Below are 20,788 nucleotides of genomic sequence, written 5' to 3' on the forward strand. Positions count from 1 at the left end.
CATTCCATCTTCCCATTCCTAAATGTGAATCTGATTTCCAAGTCACTGCAATACATTTCCTTTCTACTGCTAAAGCTATTTTAACAAATTTAATTTTATACATTGATAATTTTAACTTAGATCTTGTTCTTTTTATATTCCCCAATAAGAATAAATCTGGGTTTAATGGGAATACTATACCTGTAACTCATTCTAAAAATTTCCTTAAGTCCATCTAAAAGGGTCTTAGACCATGATCAAGTTGAATATGCAAAAAATGTACCCATCTCTTCACCACACCTAAAACATTGATCTGATAAATCTGATATAATTATCTTCAATTGTTGTGTTAAATATAATTGATGTAAGAAATTATATTGAACCAATCTATACCTTACATTAATAGTATTTGTCATACTGTCTTGACAGAGATCAGACCATCTTTGCTCATCGAATGTAATATTCAAGTCCATCTCCCATTTCTGACTAGATTTATGTAGTCCTTTTTGCAGCAAAAGATATATTGCTGATGTAATTTTTTTTAAATGTTTCCTCTCCTAATAAGAGTTTCCAATTTGCTACAAATAGGTAACTGCATCTCTAAAGCTAATGTTTCCCTTAAGAATACTCTCAGTTGGAAATAACAAAATAAAGTATTATTGGGTATTCCATATTTGTTCTTCAATTGTTCAAATGACATCAAAATGTTATTTTGAGGGATGTTGTTCTGCTTATTCATGCTCAATGGCTACAAGATTATGTCATGTTTAAATTTAGAGAAGATTAGATGCTCAATGTCAGATTTGAATTCAAATTTTCAAACACTGTGGGGACCCTTTTTGAATTACTTTCATTATCTTTGATTTGTTATGAAGGTAGAACTGTTGACTAATGAGATAATTTATTACTCTGATAAGAGTTCAGTCTTTTTTTTTGGCCAAACAGCTTCTTTCTTGTGTAATGGAGGATTTAAACCATGGTTTTGCTTATGCAAGGCTGAGTATTAGTAACCTACTTTGAGAATAATATAAGAATCAACAGACATAAGCTTAATTCCACCATGGGGCCCAGAGATGCAGTTATCTGACAAAAAGACATCTGGTACCAAGAATGTTTAATCTTCCTGCTTGTTAGCCAGTTGCTGTTTGAGATTGATGGGATTTTGTTGGTCGCAGACTGTCAAGCGAGACCTTGCAGCTAAGTAAATCATTGTATTCAAAGTGATAAGCTAGAAAGATGTGGTATTTGATAGAAGTCTAGGCTGCTCGGTTATCTTTTTTTTGTGCTGGGAATAGGTGCTTGGATAAGTAGTTTTTGGGTAATATAAGCCATGGTCCTGCTGCTGAAGTTAGAGACTCCCCTGAGGGGTGGCAACATCTCTCAACAAGAAGAAGAACTTCTAGAGTCTAACCAACGTCCCGGTTAGGGGAGGTGGAGAAGCTGCTACCGGCGGCCTGGCAACCTATTACAAGTCTGCGGTCGTTGCCTTGCTTCGGCAGTTGGGACCAGTCCAGGCGTTGATAAATATAATTGGGAAGGGCTTGCATATTGTAGTTTGAAATCGGCTTTAGATTTAGTAATAAAGATTTGTATAAACTGAAGTGCTCTCGGTGTGTGTGTCCATTTTCTTTCGGTAGCTCAAACACTGTGACCAATCTAAAATGAACAAAGAGAGGTACAAGTTTACCCAGGACAACATCATATGTATTTCTCAGATTACAGGTAATCTTCTCAAGAGAAACCCAGCTATGCATTTTTGCGTTCCATCGCTCCGTACCTAAATGGGTGTCCGATTTCCATGTTACTGCTACATTTTCTTGCTGCTGCCAGGGCAAATATATATATTTATATATATATATATATATATATATATAGATAATTTCAGTTTTGGTATTATCACTTCATTATTACCTAATCCTAATAACATAGCACTGGGTTTTGTGGGAATTTAATTCCTGTAACCTGTTCTAAAAAAAATTTGCCAAATTTACACAAAAGGGTCTCACTTTAGAGCAGGACCAAGTAGAATGTAAAAAAAGTACCTATCTCCTGGCCACATCTTCCTCCATTTTTGAATGGGGTGTTGAATGTTAAACTTGCTAATCCACTGACTTTTCTAAAATCTTGGGTACTGGATCTACTGTTGGGGAATGAGATAGGGCAGGTGACTGACCTGTGTGTTGGGAGCACTACGAATCCAGTGATCATAGTACCATTAGTTTCAATATAATTATGGAAAGGGATAGATCTGGTATGAAAATTAAGGTTTTCCAGTGGGGGAAAACCAGATTTGATGAAATGTGAATGGAGTGGTTTGGGCTGATTTGTTTTATGGGAAGGAGGTAGAGGAGAATTAGAGGGCATTTAAAGGTGAGATTTTGAGGGTGCAGAATACAACAAGCAAGGTATAGATGAGATGCTTGGAAAATACATGGATTGTAAAAAGAAGCTTAAGAAAGAAATTAGGATAGCGAAATGAAGGTATGAGGTCGTTATAGCAAATAGGGTGAAAGTAAATCCAAATGGTTTTTACAAATATGTGAATAGCAAAAGGAGAGTGAAGGATAAAATTGGTCCATTAGAGAATCAGAGTGCACAAATGTGTATGGAGGCAAATGAAATGGGGGAGATATTGAATGAGTTCACTAGGGAAAAGGATATGGAATTGTGTAGGATAAGAGAAGCAAAAGGGGTAATTATGAAAAATGTAGGGATTATGAAAAAGGGGGTATTGGAACTTTTGAAGCATATAACGGTAGATAAGTCTCTGGGTCCCAATGGGAATTTCCCCAGGACCTTGAGGGAATTCAGGAAGGAAATAGCGGAAGCTCTGACAGTGATTTTTCAACAGTCACTGGAGGGGGAGGCATGGTGTCGCAGGATTGGTGAGTCACAAACGTGCTTCCTCTGTTTAAAAAGGGCTCCAGGTGTAGGCCCAGCAATTATAAGCCAGTAAGTTTGATGTCAGTGGTTGGTAAACTAATGGAAAGTATTCTTAGAGATCATATGTATAAGTATCTTGAGGGGCAGGGACACCCACATGGGTTTGTGCGGGGAAGGTAATGTTTGACAAATCTTGTTGAATGTTTTGAGCAGGTTCCACATGGAAGGTTGGTAAGGAAGGTTCAGGTGCTAGGTATTAATATTGAGATAGTCAGATGGGTTCAACAGTGGCTAGAAGGTAGATGCCAGAGAGTCATGGTAGATAACTGTCTGTCAGGATGGAGGCCGGTGACGAGCAGTGGGCCTCAGCTCGGTGTTTGCTCCCTTGTTGTTTGTCATTTACAGTAATGATTTGGATGATAGAGTGGTAAATTGGGTTAGTAAATATGCGGATGATTCAAAAATAGGGGGATTTGTGGATAGTGAAGATGGTTTTCAGGGACTGCAGAAGGATTTGAACTGCTTAGAAGAATGGGGTGAAAGATGGTAGATGGAGTTTAATATCAATCAGTGTGAAGTGCTTCATTTTGGGGGGAATAATCAAAACAGGACGTATGCAGTGAAGGTAATGGCATTGAGGAATGTAAAGGAACAGAGAGATCTTGGAATAACAGTTCATCATTCTTTGAAAGTGGTTTCTCATGTGGATAGAATGGTAAAGAAGGCTTTTGGTATGCTGGCATTTATAAATCAAAGCATAGAATATAGGATAGGAGCAATCCTTTAAGACCTGCCAGTAGGTGTGGTTACACTCTCAGCCAATCACAGTCATCCTACACTACCATATGTACATATACACATTGGTGATAGAATCTGCACTATCACACAGGACATATGCAGTGAAAGGGAGGGAATTGAGGAATGCTGAGGAACAAAGAGATCTTGAGATCAAAGAGTTCATTGTTCTTTGAAAGTGGATTCTCATGTAGATAGGGTGGAAAAGAAGACTTTTGGTATGCTGGCATTTATAAATCAAAGCATAGAATATAGGAGCTGGGAGGTGATGTTGAAACTGTTCAAGACATTGGTGATGCCAAATTTGAAATACTGGGTGCAGCTCTAGTCCTCAATTTATAAGGATATCAATAATGTAGAGAGGGTGCAGAAAAGATTTACTAAAATGTTGCCTGGATTGCAGTATCTGAAATACAAAGAAAGATTGAGTAGACTAGGTCTTTATTCATTGGAGCAAAGAAGGTTGAGGGGGTATTTGAAAGAGGTATTTAAAATTATGAGGGAGATAGATAGAGTAGATGAAAATAGGCTCTTCCCCTTGAGGGTAGGTGAGATTGGAATGAGGGGTTCATAGGTTAAAGATTAGGGGACAAAAGTTTAGAAGTAACATGAGAGGAAGCTTCACTCAGAGAGTGGAGGCTGAGTGGAATGACCTTCCGGAAGAAATGGTTGCAACAGGGTTAATTTTGTCATTTGTTGGATAGGTGCATGGATGTGAGGGGATTGGTGGGTTTTGAACAGAGGGCAGGTAGGTGGGACTAGAGAATATCACTTGTGCGGACGAGAGGGGTCGAGATGGCCTGTTTCTGTACTATGTGTGTGTATATTTTTTTTTCTCTTCTTTAGCTTGGCTTCGCGGACGAAGATTTATGGAGGGGTAAATGTCCACGTCAGCTGCAGGCTCGTTTGTGGCTGACAAGTCCGATACGGGACAGGCAGACGCGGTTGCAGGGGAAAATTTGTTGGTTGGGGTTGGGTGTTGGGTTTTTCCTCCTTTGTCTTTTGTCAGTAAGGTGGGCTCTGCGGTCTTCTTCAAAGGAGGTTGCTGCCCACCGAACTGTGAGGCGCCAAGATGCACGGTTTGAGGTGATATCAGCCCACTGGCGGTGGTCAATGTGGCAGGCACCAAGAGATTTCTTTAGGCAGTCCTTGTACCTCTTCTTTGGTGCACCTCTGACACGATGGCCAGTGGAGAGCTTGCCATATAACATGATCTTTGGAAGGCGATGGACCTCCATTCTGGAGACGTGACCTACCCAGTGCAGTTGGATCTTCAACAGCGTGGATTCGATGCTGTCGTCCTCTGCCATCTCGAGTACTTCGATGTTAGGGATGAAGTCACTCCAATGAATGTTGAGGATGGAGCGGAGACAACGCTGGTGGAAGCGTTCTCGGAGCCGTAGGTGATGCCGGTAGAGAACCCATGATTCGGAGCCGAACAGGAGTGTGGGTATGACAACAGCTCCGTATACGCTTATCTTTGTGAGGTTTTTCAGTTGGTTGTTTTTCCAGACTCTTTTGTGTAGGCGCTATTTGCCTTGGCGAGTCTGTTGTCTATCTCGTTGTCGATCCTTGCATCTGATGAAATGGTGCAGCCGAGATAGGTAAACTGGTTGACCGTTTTGAGTTTTGTGTGCCCGATGGAGATGTGGGGGGAGCTGGTAGTCATGGTAGGGAGCTGGCTGATGGAGGACCTCAGTTTTCTTCAGGCTGACTTCCAGGCCAAACATTTTGGCAGTTTCCGCAAAACAGGACATCAAGCGCTGAAGAGCTGGCTCTGAATGGGCAACTAAAGTTGCATCGTCTGCAAAGAGTAGTTCACGGACAAGTTGCTCTTGTGTCTTGGTGTGAGCTTGCAGGCATTATCTCTGCTCCCATTTCTTTTAAGACATCATGATACGGGCGCTTGTCAGCCTTTAGCCCAGATAATTTGTTTAGTACTTCTTCTCTAGCAATTTTAAAAATTCTTCCTTGTCTTTTGTCCCGATTCTTTATTATTGAGATGCTTTTGTGCCTCCTTCTGTTGACAACTATGTGATTGTGAAGAAAGCTCCTCAGCAGCTATGTTGCGTTAGGAGTTTGAGAAGATTTGGTATGTCATCAAAAACTTGCAAATGTCTACTGGTGTACTGTGGAGAGCATTCCAACTGGTGGCATCACTGTCTGGTGCCAATGCACAAGACAGGAAAAGGGTACAGGGTGTTGTAAACTTGGCCAGCGCCATCATGGGCATTAGTCTTCATTAAGGATATCTTTAAGAGCCAGTGTCTCAAGAAAGCAGCCTCTGTCATCAAGGGTCCTTTCCATCCAGGCCATACTCACTGCTACCATCAGGAAGAAAGTACAGGAGCCAAAAGACGAACACCCAATGTTACAAAAGCAGCTTCTTCCCCTCCACCATCAGATTTCCGAATGGACAATGGACTCTACCTCACTTTTTTTTTCTTTTGCACTAATTATTTATTTTTAGTATACTGAAGGAAATGTAAATTATAGGAATTTTTGCATCTGTAATGCCTAATACTATTGTTGCAAAACAACAAATTTTGTGACATGTTCATGACATTAAATCTGATTCTGATCAGTGGTGACCTCCAGATCAATTATGGTAGAAATATTGCTTGTCAAAAATGTTGGAATTTATCCTGTTGGAGTTGAACATGAGAATAGTTTTTTCCCCCCATTGCTCTCAGGCTCTTAAACCTCACTCTAGATTACAGCACTACTCTTGGATCACCAAAGATCTATCTGCATTATTGAAGCAGCACTTTTTTTTGCACTACTGCAACTGATCATTTATCTTTTATACTTTGGACTTGTTTCCTCTCATGGTACATTGTGCTAATGTAATCTTTTCTTATTGTTTGTTATTTTATTTTATATGCCTGTGTAGCTGCAGTAAGCAAGAATCTCATTGCATTTGTACATTTGTATGTGACAATAAACACTCATCATCGTCATTAAATGATAGAATAGTACATTTCATTAATTTTTCTCATGACTGTGTGGAGACTAATTAGACTGTAATTCGCAGGATTCAATTTGTGCTGCTTTATGTTCAGTGATATTCTTGGGCAATTTTGATCAAATGGGAAATTGCTTCCCTAACCTTTTCACTGTCCAAAGCTCTCTTATATATCTTAATATTAAGTAAATGTTTCATTTTGTTTACTAAAGTCAACTACAGTTCTTTACAACTTCTCAGATCTAAGATGGTAGTCCCATCCATATTTGCGATGCAGAATGTAATGTTAACTTTCTTATTATCATCAATTTAACTTAATTGTCAATTCATTGTGGTGCACAATCCTAATGGTCATGTTCCAGTCCTGCTCCCTGACCTAGAGCATCTGGTGATCAAGTGTTGTGCATTCTTTCTTTCAATATAATTATCCACCTTCATTCTGGTGGCTGTGTACATCCTGCCCCTGGCTGACATCAGGCTAGCACTGGAGGGGACAAGCACTGTAATCAGCAGTCCTGATACTTTCCCAATCATTGTAGGAGACTTCAATGAGACCAACCTGAAGAAGTCTCTAACAAACTATCACCAACATATTGTCTGTGCAACCAGAGGAGCCAACGTACCCAACCACTGTTATACCACCATCAAAAATGCCTATTGAGCCATCCCACAATCGCTCATCCCATGCCCCAAGTCTGATCATTTGGTTGTACTTCTACTCCCGGCATACAAGCAGAGACTGAGGACTATAGCAACCAGTGGTGAAGACAGCAAAAGTATGGTCGAGGGAGGCAGAGGAGTGCCTGAAAGACTGAATCAATGGACTGGACCATATTCAAGGATCCATCTTCAAACTTGAATGAATATGCCACTGCTGTCACCAATGTCAGGACTTTTGTGGATGAGTGTGTGCACATACTGTGAGTACCTCAACCAAAAACCGTGGATGAAACACAGGATTTCAAACCTACTGAGGGCTTGGTCAATAGCATTTGAAACCAGTGATCCAAATCTCTACAGGAAGTCCAACTATGACCTATGGAAGGCTATCTTAACAGTAGAGGCAATTCTTAGTGAAACTAGAAACAGAATCAGATACTCACCTGCTGTGGCAGGACTTGGAGGCCATTGCATTCTACAAGGCAAAACCTAACATCATAAATGGCTGTGATCCTCACTTTAAAAAGGAGAATTCAACTGCACTAATGAAAATCCCTGCAGAAATCGGCAACTCTTTGACATCTGTCTCAGAGGCCAACCTGAGAACATCCTTCAAGAGGGTGATTCTTCACAAAGCATCAGGCTCTAATAGTGTGCCTAGTAATGTATTGAAAATCTTTACTGACCAACTAGCTGAAGTGTTCATGGCCATTTTCCATCTCTGGTGCAATTGGAGGTTTCTACCTGTTTCAAAAGGTCATCAATTATACCGGTGCCCAAGAAGAGCAGAGTGAGGGGCCTCAATGACTACAACCCAGTAGCTCTCACATTTACTGTAATGAAATGCTTTGAGAGGTTAGTCATAACCAGATTTTAATTTGTATTCAGTAAAGGCCTATACCACTTCAATTTGCCTATTGCCATAACCATTCCACAGCAGATGCAATTTCACTGACTCTCCACTCAGCCCTGGATCACCTGGACACAGCAATACACACACACACACACACACACACACACACACACACACACACATCAGGCTGTTTTTCATTAATTGCAGCTCAGCTTTCAACACCATCATCACCTCAATACTGGTCAGCAAGCTTCAAAACCTGGGCCTCTGCACCTCATTAACTTCCTCATTGGAAGATCACAGTCAGTGCGGATTGGTAACAACATTTCCACCTCACTCTCAGTCCACACAGGTGCAACTCAGGGATGTTTGCTTAGTCCACTGCTCTTCACTCTGTACACCTATGACTGTGTGGCTAGGCACAATTCAAATGCCATCTACAAATTTGCCGATGACACCATGGTTGTCAACAGAATCACAGATGGCAATGAGGAAGCGTACATTCAAGTCAAGTTGAATGTCATCGGATTGTACAACACAATAAAACAGTGTTCTCTGGTCCTCATTACAAAACATAGACACATATCTGGATATAACACACAAATGGACAAGCAATACATATGCAGGACAAGTATTCTTATATACAAATAAATAATATTATTTTGTGAATATGAGAGTCTCAGATGGTTAATGTTAGCAGTTCCTTTGATCATTCAGCATTTTCACTGCTGTTCTCACAGGAGTGATAGGTCAACTAGTTGAATAGTGTCAACCTTCCATTCAACATTAGCAAAGCTAATGGTTGTGGACTTCAAGAAGGGGAAACTGAGAAAACACAAACCAAGGGTCAGCAGTGGAGAGGGTAAAGAACTTCAAATTCCTGAGGGTCAACATCTCTTTAGATCTACCGTGGATCCACCATGTCGATGTAATCGTGAAGAAGGCTTGCCGGCAGCTATATTTCATTGGGAGTTTGAGGAGATTTGGTATGCCACCAAAGATGTACTGCGGAGAGTATTCTAACTAGTTGCATCACTGTCGGGTATGGAGTTGGCAATGCACAGCCAAGAAAAGAGGGATGTAAGTTCAGCTAGTGCCATAATTCTTCACTCCATTAAGGACATCTACAAGAGGCAGTATTTTAAAAAAGCAGCCGACATCATCAAGGACCCCTCACCACCCAGGCCACCATCCCGGCCATGCCCTCTTCACTCTGCTACCATCGGGAAAAAGGTACAGGAGCCTAAAGACAAGCACTCAAGAACACAAGGGCAGCTTCTTCCCCACTGCCATCAGATTCCTGAATAATCAATGAACCAAAGACACTGCCTTACTTTACGTGCACTATTATTTTTATATAGTAATGTTGTAAGATGGTTATAATATGAATGTTTGCCTTATAATACTGCCGCAAAACACCAAATTTCATGACTCGTTTGTGACAATAAATTCTGATTCTGATACCCTCTTCTCAATTTTTACACCTGTAATGCTCAATACTGCCTCTGCAAAGCAACAAATTTTGTGACGTGTTCATGACAATAAACCTGATTCTGATTCTCTTTGTGCATTCCAGATTGCCAAATCTTTGTTTCCCAGAAGTTTCTAGAGTTTGGGCAGTATGGTTAGTGAGGTAATTAGTACAAAGCTGTTACAGCACCAGCGATCGGACTGGGGTTCGATTCCTGCAATGTCAGTAAGGAGTTTGTACATTCTCCCTGTGTCTGCTTGGGTATTCCCGTGATCTTAGTTAGGGTGTCACAGAGGTCATATCAGAAGGGCCTCACCTGCATGCAATGCCAGGTAGAATGTAAAAAGGAACCAACCTCTACACCACACCTAAAACACACCTTTGATAATTCAAGTTTATATTGGTGTAATTTCTGTGGGCTGAGGTACGGTTGATGAAGAAAATTATAATGGACCAATCTATATCTGGCATTGATAGTAGCCAACAAATTTATTTTTAAATTTAGTTAGTACAGTAACAGGCCCTTTTGGCCCACGAGTCCATTACACCCAATTAACCTCCATCACCCAGTACATTTTGAATGGTGGTAAGAAATGGGAACACCTGGAGGAAACCCAAACCGACACAGGGAGAATGTACAAAGTCTTTCAAACAGCGTGGAATTCAAGCCCCGATCCCAATCACTGGTGCCATAGTAGCGTTGCACTAACCGTTACACAAACCATGCCACCCTGCATTGGTATGAACAGATCAGTGAGTCATGGAGGGAGTGCTGGTTGCAGATGATGGAAAGGGGAGAAGAAAGGAAGATGCAGCTGGTGATGGTATCTCATTTCATCTGGCAGAAATTATAACAAAGGATGATATACTAGATGTGGCAGCTAGTATGCAAAAGTTGAAGGTTAGGTAATTCTCTCTCTGCTCTGTTTGAAGGGAGAGGTCGATAACAACAGTTTGAGAAATATAAGAAATGTTTGAGATTCTTAAGATTTGTTGGATTTGCTTTCAGTCAAGCAAGTGTAGAGGATTCCATTATACTCTTGACATATACCTTTTAAGAATTGTAGTGTCAAAAGATGAATCACTCATTATTTATGTTGCTGGTCAAATAGAGTTTCTGGTCACTCTAAGATTGTTGATCAGAGGGGACATGGTGATAAAAATGCCTTTGAATATCATCGGTTGGTGGTTCGACTCTCTTATTTGAAATAATCATTGTCTGATGCATCTGTGATTGAAATCCTATTTGCTGCTTATTGTTCCATATGTGAATGTTATGTAGGTTCTTGCTGCATAGAGACATGGACTGTTTCATTTACTGAAGAAATGTGAGTGGGATTAAACATTATGCAATCATTATAAAACCATTTAAAGGGGGTGAAGTAGCTGAAGATGGCTGGGTCTAAGATACTGCTCTAAGGAACTACAGCAGGTGATGATAAGCTACCTTCTTAAATCACAGCAGTTATTTTGATGAAAATATTCCATTGCTGTTGAATAAGCCTACAGTAGATGTATATCTCAGTTGCATTTTGTAGAGGGAATAAATGTTTAGGATGTTGGACGAGGTACCAATCAACTGGGATGCTTTTTCCTGGATGGCTAAGATCCTTTTAGGTGTTGGGAGTATCATTCATTCAGGCAAGAAGGAAGTCATTCATCATTCTTCTTACTTGTGGTGGAGTATCAGAATGTGCCTGAATCACCACAGGATACCTAGCCTCTAATCTCCCCTCCACGGAACCACTCAAAAGACAAACAAAAACGTTATAGATAATTACCCCCCCCCCCCCCCACCCTTTCCCCAGGTTTACAGATAAAGCCTCTGACTGGTGCGACTCTTAATAAGACACTTTAAGAGAATCACCCCAATGGCCAGCAGAATCAACCAGCTCTTCATCCTGAGTGACACCATTGCTGTTTCACACAACTTTATTCAAACAGCTGCTACAAGCAAAGAAGACCAAGGCACTCCGCTGGCTGAATACTTGCTCCCATCTTCACTAAAGGTTTATATGTTACTTAAGAGACATTTACTTTACAATTTTAAATATGCATTTTTATCTATTCTTATTTATTTTCATTTTAAAAAATGTTTTTCCTCAGTTTTTTTTTCCATTGCTTGAGGCTACCAGTTTGAATTCAGAATACAATACAATTCTGATTATCCAAAATGGCCAGGACTGGGCCCATTTCGGATAAACTTTTTTTTCAGAGAACTGGTAATTTTTAAAAAACAGCCCAGTATCAACAGCAAATCACTTGTAACAGTGTTTTAACAACAAGATAAAGGTTTTTAAGCATTAAAATAATACTTAATTCTCACCCAAAAAATTCTGGCTACCGCCAATCACTAACACTTCCCCACCAAGGCCCGCTCCTGCCTGGGAGCTTGAGGTCCCTGCTGCTGCTCGGAGCCTGAGATCCCCAGTTAGTTCGGCTCATTTTTTTTTTCCGGATAACAGGATTTCGGAGGATCCAATTTCGGATAATCAGAATTATACTGTACAAGGAGTTTTTATTGTATTTGAGTAACTCATTGGCAGTTACAATTTGTATATGCATATTCACTTCTCCAAAAAATAGTATATTGTCACATGTTGCTGGATCACATCTATTTAAATGCATGGTCAATATTTAATAAAATCTGAATACTTATCTTAAATGCAACAACCCCACACTCCTTTGTCTATAGAAAACAATTGGTAAAAATGCAGATTTACTGAATTTGAATATTAGTTATTAGATAATGGTGCCTAATTCATAGGAGGAGGCTGTAATTTGGAAATCAATGTGAAGGTAATTAAGCCTTATACACATCTACATGCAACCTGTTAATGACCTAATAGCAGAACTAAATATTTATTTAAAGCCAATATTTTTGCAAATTACTCTCATATTTTGACAGTTGTTTTAATAATTTTCAAACACGTTGTCAGATAATTTAGATGCAAATATATGTAAAGTCCATTACTTGTGGATCTTGAAATAGCATTAATGCTTCATGCAAGTAACAATTTATAAACAATACGCTTATACACACATAATAACACATCTTCTCCATTAAAAAAAAAATGAATAAAAAAAAAAACAAGCTCAATACTATGTCTGCATAACAAGTGTATCTACATTCTATGCCAGTCTCTTTTCACAGCAGCTTTCAATCAGTCTCTGAGGTGGATTAACATTCTTTTTTTGGTCTGGTATGTGTTTCCACCGGTGTATTGCTTGCATTTGCTGCATTAGTATTTGTATCTTTTTGTGAACTCTGAACATGTTCCTTTTCTACATGTGCTGACCCCTTTTGTGTACTGACAGGTGACTGGTCACAACGGGTTGGAGCTTGTGGTTGTAGATTCATGCGATTCCTTCTCAGGTGTCTCTCCCTCTGTCTGGATCTGGTAGGAATGTGGATCTATTTCTTCTTGCATATATCCTTGCATGGACCATGTGCCAGAATTGTGATTTTGGATTCGCACTGTACTTCAGGCTTCAGGACAGATGGGGTTTTTGCAAACTTATCATGATACCGTTTCTATTTTACTTTCCCTTCCACTTTAGCACATTATTTGTATGGTCCTTTGGGGGTCAACAGATTTTCATGAATTGGCAGGTTGGTACGTATGTGTCGATCCATCAGCATTTGGGCAGGAGAAAGACCATTCTATGTGGCACACTTCTGTAAATCATTAGACTTCTGTGGAAATCCTCTCATCCATCATGCACTTTCTTCATGAGGCTCTTCACCACTTTGACAGAACTGTCTGCTAGGCCATTAGACTTTGGGTGATGTGGACTTGAAGTTGTATGTCAAAAGCCCCAAGTTTTGGCAAAGGGCTCAAATACACTGCTCAAAAATTGTGGACCATTGTCTGATACTACACATTTTTCATGAAAGTGATAACTGCTTTGCTGGATGTTGACTGCAGTGTTGCTACCACTGGGTAATTGGAAAAATAGTTTGTTACTACTAAATGACTCTTCCCATTACAGTCAAACAAATCTACTCCAACTTTGAAATACGGCCTATCTGGTACAGGGTGTGGTGTAAGTGGTTCTGCTTGCTGTTTTGTCTATAGGTAAGGCATATTTCGCATGAAGCAGTGGTCTGACTTGTGTCTTGGTTCATTCTTGGCCAGTATATCACCTCTTGGCCTCTGTGTTTGCATTTTTCCTCACCAAAATGTCTTTTGTATATCTTTTGGAGCATTTCCTTACATAGCAACACTGGAATTACAAACCTGTTCCCTTTGAAGACCATATCTATCACAACTGACAGTTCATCTTTGCATGCCCAATAATCCCGAATACACATTTGACAGTCATTCTTAGCTATTGGCCATCCTTTCTACATTATATCTTTGTGCTCTTTCATTGTTTCATCTATCTCTGTTGCTTTCCAGATCTTCTCTGTTCTATCCTGGGATAGGACACCGCAGAGACTGATTGAAAGCTGTTAAGTGAAAAGACACTGGCCACGGAATGTAGACATAGTATTGTGTTTTTTTTTTAAAAACACTTAAACAACTTTATTTCTCAAGCTGCTTGAACCAACAACGCAACCAACTTCTGTTGTGGTCTTTTTGTTCCCATGCACACTACGCGCATTGCCTACTGTGAAATGTAATTCTTTATTATACACGCAGAATAATAGACATCTTGCTGGCTCTTGTCTTTTATGGGTTCTGCTTCCCTGCAGAAGGATCGCATATCATCTAAAAAAATATGATTCACTTAGAGACAATTTGGTAAGATTAAGAATAAGATTTGGATTTTCACCTGATCTTCAGTCCCCTGAGAAAAAAATAGCAATAGGAACTTCTTACATCATGCTTTACATACATTTTAACATCAATCCTGTCTTCTGCCATTATTTCCAGAAAATAGTGAAAATACCAACTCAAACTGGAAGAGTTTTAAATAAGTTAGAAACTGTGATGCCTTCAATATTAAAATTTGTTCAACTGATATGGGTAGTAGCTGTCAGAGCTGGATTTATTACCTATCCATTCATCCTCTGAGAAAGATGATGAAAATGTGTCTTCCTGAGTTGCTAAAGCTAAGAAATAGGAGGAGGAGTACGCCATTTTCCTATTAGGCCTGCTTCGTCATTTGTCAAAATCAATCTGACCTTCTACTTCAGAACGTACTCCTGAACAAATCTCACATATCTTAATTTCCTAAAGATAAAAAAAAAACTCTCCATTTCAACTAGCTTACTTTCTCAGCCCTTGGTAGTGCAGAATTTTAAAGGTCCACCATCTTTTTCATGAATAACTTTATCAGTCCTAAACAACTGATACCTTATTCTGAGTGCGACCCCTAACCCTGGACTTCTTGGCATCCTACCTGTTGAGCCTTGTAAGAAATGTTAAAAGTTTTCCAATTTTCTAAACTTCAGAGAATGCAGAAAAATCAACATTCCTGAAACCAAGCCAGTTAATTTTTGCTGCTCCGCACTAATGATATTCTTTATACATATATTCTTTACTAAACATAATCCATCTGAACTCTCACCAAGCCCATGTATTCTTGCTTTTCTCCTATATTGAAAACCTCTCATGATTATGGCCAGCACATTATTTGCTTTCCTGATCACTTGCAACACCTGAAGATTGGCTTTCAGTAACTTGAATCTAGGTGTTGTGGAGTCCAGAGGACCTCAAAAACCAGGAGCAATAGATATGCACCACAACACAGGGTTACTTAAACAAAAGTTGTTTTAATTATATTTGAACAACAAAACAGAATTAACTTTAACTTATTACTTAACCTACCTAACTACTTAATCCCCCTGCTAATACTAAGCGCAGGTGTGTGTAATGTATATTTAAGATTATAAAAGTTCTTTGGATCACAATCCAATTTCACTGGTTGCAGGCAACTCTTGTACTGTGCACAGAAGTTAGCATTAACAAAGTTCACCCATCTTTGGTGCTTAACAGGCAAATGGTTACCACTCAGGAGGATTCTTGCTGACTTTCAGAGAGAGATTCCTTTTCCAGGACATCCGCAACTGATTCCTTCTCAATCAGTCTTGCTCATGAAACTTGCCCCCTTCAGGTTTCTCCAGATGATCCTCTTTCTTTCAGGTCACCTTTCAGATCGCCAGTCTTCTCCTTTGACCAGACAGCCTTCTAAAGTTTGCCAGCTTGTCCCTCTGGAACTGATTTCTGTGACTCCTTCTCTCTCTGTTTCACACCCTCTCTCTCTGAGAGCAAAACTCTTCTCCTCTTCCTGCAAAGATCACATGCTCTCCCAAGCAAGCTGCTGTCAATGCTTTGTTGCCTCCTGCAAAAAGCATTCTGCAAAAGTCCTGCAAATATTCTGTTTTAAAATGTGTGTGTGCAAGCTGCTCTAACAATTCCTTCCAAACCACCTCTAAATACTGTTACATATGACACCAACTTCTATTGAACGTCCACATCAGTCAATTTCTTACAATTTTAAAAACCACCAAGTTTTTCTGTTGTGTAATTCAAAGCAGAAAACTTCACATTGTTCCACATGATATTGCATCTGACCTGCACTTCCTCACCCACTCAGCTTATTTATATCCTCTTGAAATCTCGTCAAGTCACCTTGCTCACACAGTAAAGTCGAGACCACAGAGCATATTTACATAAATATACGTTAGAATAGAAGTTAAACACATTGAAATATTAAAATATTATGACATATCTGTGGTACACTATCCACATATGTTCTGGAAATTTTGGAGCCTGAAGGCTTGGGGAAAAAACTGTTGCCCAATCTGGATGTAACAACCTGAGTGCTATGGTACCTCCTACCAGATGGCAGAAGAGAAAGCATTCATACTAGCAGACATTTTGCTAGTACTTGTGAATAAAACTTCTTCAAGCAAATGTGAGCAGTGAATAATTTGGACAACTTATGCAAAAATGGGACACCCTCCCCCCCATTGAATACAATGTATGGTTCAGCATAACTCAGGAAGCTCCTGACCAGGTCTAAGGCAAATAGGTCTGCTTTATGATTTCGACTGATAAAGCCCCCATCCTTGGGGGCTTCCCACCATTGGAACCAGCCATTATTTTGACCCTGATACCAATGACTAGAAAATTGCAGCCTCCCACAGCCAAGACCCACATTTTGTTTTCCATAGAACCCATTTCACCTGCAGGACTCTACTCCATCCCTTCACCCCGTCCCTTGCAGGGCTCCCTTCTCCCCTCCTGTCCCCTTGCAGGTCTCGTCTCCCCTCCCCTCTTCTCACCTCACCTTACCTCACCTCACCTCTGAATTTTGGCCTTTTTCTCTGTCCTCTCTAATCTTTCCTCTTCATTGCAACCCCCTGTAAATCATTAATCCATTTACATACAAATCTACAAATTAGGAGGTGACAGGCCCTTAAGCCTATCCCAACATTCAACAGATGATCACTGATCACATTACAACATCAATTGTGTACATTCCCACTGATCGCTTGTTATCTTTCACTCCCCTGCTTATCAGAATCTAAGTACCTCTGCTTTAAGTATATTTAAGAACTCTGCTTCCAATACTTTTTAAAAAAGTCAATTTCAAAGACTCATGACCCTTTAAGAGAAGATAATTCATCTCCACTCCATCTCTTAAATGAATGACCCCTTATTTTAAACAGACATAATTTCTAAATTCTCATGTGAACACATCTCTATATCAGTGCTATCAGACCCCCCCCCCCAACCCCACCCCTTCTGTGTTTCAATGAAATCACTCCTCATTCTGACCTGCAACTCACTATTTCACTGATTTACTCCATTAGGTCAAAAACTTTAAATTTACTTAAAAACACAATGTTGGAGAAACTCAGCAGGTCAAAAAGCATACTTCATATGGAAAAGATAAAGATAACTAACGTTTCAGACTTGAGCCCTTCATCATCAAGGTATAAACAAAATGTGGGTAGGTTGTCACAAGCACAGAGGACCCCAAAATCCAGCAGCAATAGATATTCACTAAGACAAATGGTTATTAAACAAAGGTTCCTTTTAATTATCTTTAAACATGAAAACAGGATCAAACGTTATCTTATCACTATTAATTTAACTAACCTAACTTAACCCCCTTCTAATTCTAAGATCACGTGTATGTAATCACTATTAATTTAACTAACCTAACTTAACCCCCTTCTAATTCTAAGCTCACATGTATGTAATGTGTATGTGAGTTCAGAAAAGTTCTTTGATTCACAGTCCAATCTCACTTATCATTCCTCCGAGTTCAATGGTTGCAGGCAGTTCTTATACTGTGCACAGAATTTAACATTTATGAAGTTCACCAGGCTTTGGTGCTTGAAAGGTAAATGGTTATCACTCAGGAAGTTACCCATCAGTTTTCAGAGAGAGATTTGTTGTTCACTGGACACCCACATCTGATTCTTTGTAACCAGCCACTTCAGTGTCTTTCTGAAGAAACTTGCCCCATCAGGGTTTTCCCGATGATAACCTCCTACTTTCAGCTCATCACAGAGTTTCTTCTTGTTTCTCTTATCTTTCTCTCCTGCTGCATGAACTACAAGGGCTTTGAACAGGCTGAACTAAGCACTCAACCCATCTTCCAAATGGGGGTTTTCCATAAGCTTGCCAGCTTTTTCTGTTCAAGACCCAGCTGCTGCTGCTGCTGTCTGTAAAATTGCAGAACTGAATTCTCTCTCTCTCTCAGAGAAGAAAACCTGTTTTACTTTCTCTACTTGCAAAACCACATGACCCTCTTAGAACAGAAGACAGCCTGCATCTCCGACAAGTTCTTTCATCTGTTGCCTTTTTGTAAACAACAATCCGTTAGTGAAGTCTCGGGCACTCTCCAATGCTTTTGCAAAGGCTCTTGGTGCTGGCCTGTCTAGCATGAGCAGAGCTTCAGTATTTTAAATAAAATCTGTTTTAAAGGGTTTGTATGTAACCTACACGAAAAAAAAACCTGCCCCAATTTATCTCCCAAAAACATATCTATAATCTGTCATAGGTACCTAAATAAAATGGCTGGGGGAGGCCCTCAAGCAAGAAATAATAGGTGGTTCAAGGAGGGAAGGCACATGAGAAAACAAGGGAAGGGGTGATAGCTATGTGAATGGAGAGGGAAAGGAGTAGAAAGCTGTTGGAAAGGAGACAGAGGAATAGAGAAAAGAGGGAGAATGGGCAGTGCTCACAGAAACTGGAGGTCGATGTTAATGCCATCCGGTTTTCAAGATTGGCCAAAATTGAAGGCAGGCACCTGAACAAAATGATGGGTGGAGGTTTTCAAGGTATGAGCTTAATAAAGGGCTCACATACAAAATGTTGGCTATGTATCTTTTTTGTTGCTATATAAAGTACGCTGTTGACCTGCTGGGTTTCTCTTGCATTGTGTTTTTACTTCAATCCCTGCATAAGCAGACTTTTGTGTTCCACTTTATGTATGCTTAGTTGTTTAAGACTTGATCCGTTCAGTGTGTTTTTGGGTTTGTACGTGATGGAATATTTTGGTAGGGGCCCACACACAAAATGTGCTGGTCTCCTGGCTTTGCAAACTTAGAACTCCTTTCCCAAACATTGTATATATATAAAAAAGTATATATCAAAGAAAGATCAGAAAAGTCAAGAGGACATAGAATTATTGGTGGAATGGGAGAGCACATGACAGATGAAATTCAGAAAGCTTTTGACAAAAGGAATAAAAGTGGGCAACAATTGCAAATTCTGGACCCTCATGGAAAATGGACACAAAGTTTGGCCAGCCATCTATGTCCAGTTATGGGAAAAGAAATATGGTTTTTTTGTCATTTAGGTTGTCATTATGAATGGTCAATGATACTTTATTGAACAAGCTCAAGAATTCAGTGCTTGAATGTTGGTGCTTGAATGGTCAGGATAATATTTCCATCATAAAGTTCTTTTTGGCAGTATGTCCAATTTATCTCTTTAATCCTCCTTCTCCATCTATTTTTCCAAATGGATCTCTCATCCTACAGTTAGAGTGGTAGATCAGGCAGCAGATCAAGATGATCTTGGACATCTCTTCTGAATTTGAATTTCTTTCAACTCAGAAAAGCATACAATAGACAATATTTTATGTTAAACAATGTCTGATGTATTTTGTTTTCATTTGCCATGCTTATTTCATAATTTGATAGAAATGTAAAATACTGGGCTAAATCTATAGCTGATAAATTTTGACCATTACAACAACAAAAAAAGATTGAATAGACGCGAAAATCCATAAAAAATTAACATTTTAATTATTATTCTGAATTAGTGTAGCATGGTTGTTATTTAAAATTATCTTATTTTTGTTGCACGCTCCCATTCTACATAATAAAAATGTCCTTTTCAACACCCTTGTTGCTCCTTTAAAGAGGCTTTGAAAAATGCCCACAGTGGAGCTGTGTCCATTTGTGCCAGGTGGCTGAAATTAAATTTGATCCATGATAGAATATTACTCATTTGTAAAGCTTGAAATTAATTCCATAAATCTCATTAACCCTGGATTGCACATGAACCCACTATAAAATGGATTTTAAAATGGAAGCAATAGTGAATTTTTAATAAGTCGTACCTGGAGGATTCAGCAGGATTTATATAACATGACATGTAAACACAAAGAACTACTTAAAGTCAGATAAAATAGAAAAGCAGAGTTTTTTTTAAAAAAAACCATGAACCTACATTTATTTGCACATGGCTCACTAAATTTAATGTACGGTAAGCATTTCGGAAGACAATCTTTATTGCAACAGCATTTGAATATAAGAGTAAGGATATTTCACTGAAATGATTTTGAGCCCAAATGAAGCTGCTGGAATATTGTGTGCAAATCCTAAGGAATAAAATACAGGTGCTCCTCAACTTATGATGGGATGGTGTTCCGGCAAACCTATTTTAAGTCAAAAAACAGTACAGTACCTACCACTTTATATAATTAAATTTTGCATGCCTTTATTCCACACTGAAAAAAAAACATTAACGTACACAGCTGAAAGCACACTGGGCATGAAGAATGTTTGAGTTGACTCAGCATCATGAGAGTGAATGCTGTGTGATACTCTCACGTGATGCTGCCATCACCCAGTATCGTGAGACAGTAGTGTACTGCATATTGCAAGCGTGGGAACAGATTGGAATTCAAAATTGAAAGTGTGGATTCAAACCATCGTAACTTTGAAAAATTGAATGTCAGAACATCGTAAGTAGGGGATTTAAAT

The 20,788-nt window shown here is 39.4% G+C and overlaps 1 protein-coding gene across 24 annotated transcripts in view; it reads left to right on the forward strand.

Annotated features, from left to right (window-relative positions):
• The window catches only part of rbm47 (RNA binding motif protein 47), a 365,648-nt gene that overhangs the window by 11,352 nt on the left and 333,508 nt on the right, over positions 1-20,788 (forward strand). For 2 of the 24 annotated variants that reach the window (XM_069924850.1, XM_069924854.1), the window contains exon 2: positions 12,925-13,007. The exons of the other annotated variants lie outside the window; for them this stretch is intronic. The gene's annotated coding sequence lies outside the window, so the exon portion shown is untranslated. The remainder of the gene's footprint in view (positions 1-12,924; positions 13,008-20,788) is intronic. 24 annotated transcript variants of the gene reach the window in all.

The sequence above is a fragment of the Narcine bancroftii genome, chromosome 3, assembly GCF_036971445.1.
Source record: "Narcine bancroftii isolate sNarBan1 chromosome 3, sNarBan1.hap1, whole genome shotgun sequence".
Taxonomy (NCBI): domain Eukaryota; kingdom Metazoa; phylum Chordata; class Chondrichthyes; order Torpediniformes; family Narcinidae; genus Narcine; species Narcine bancroftii.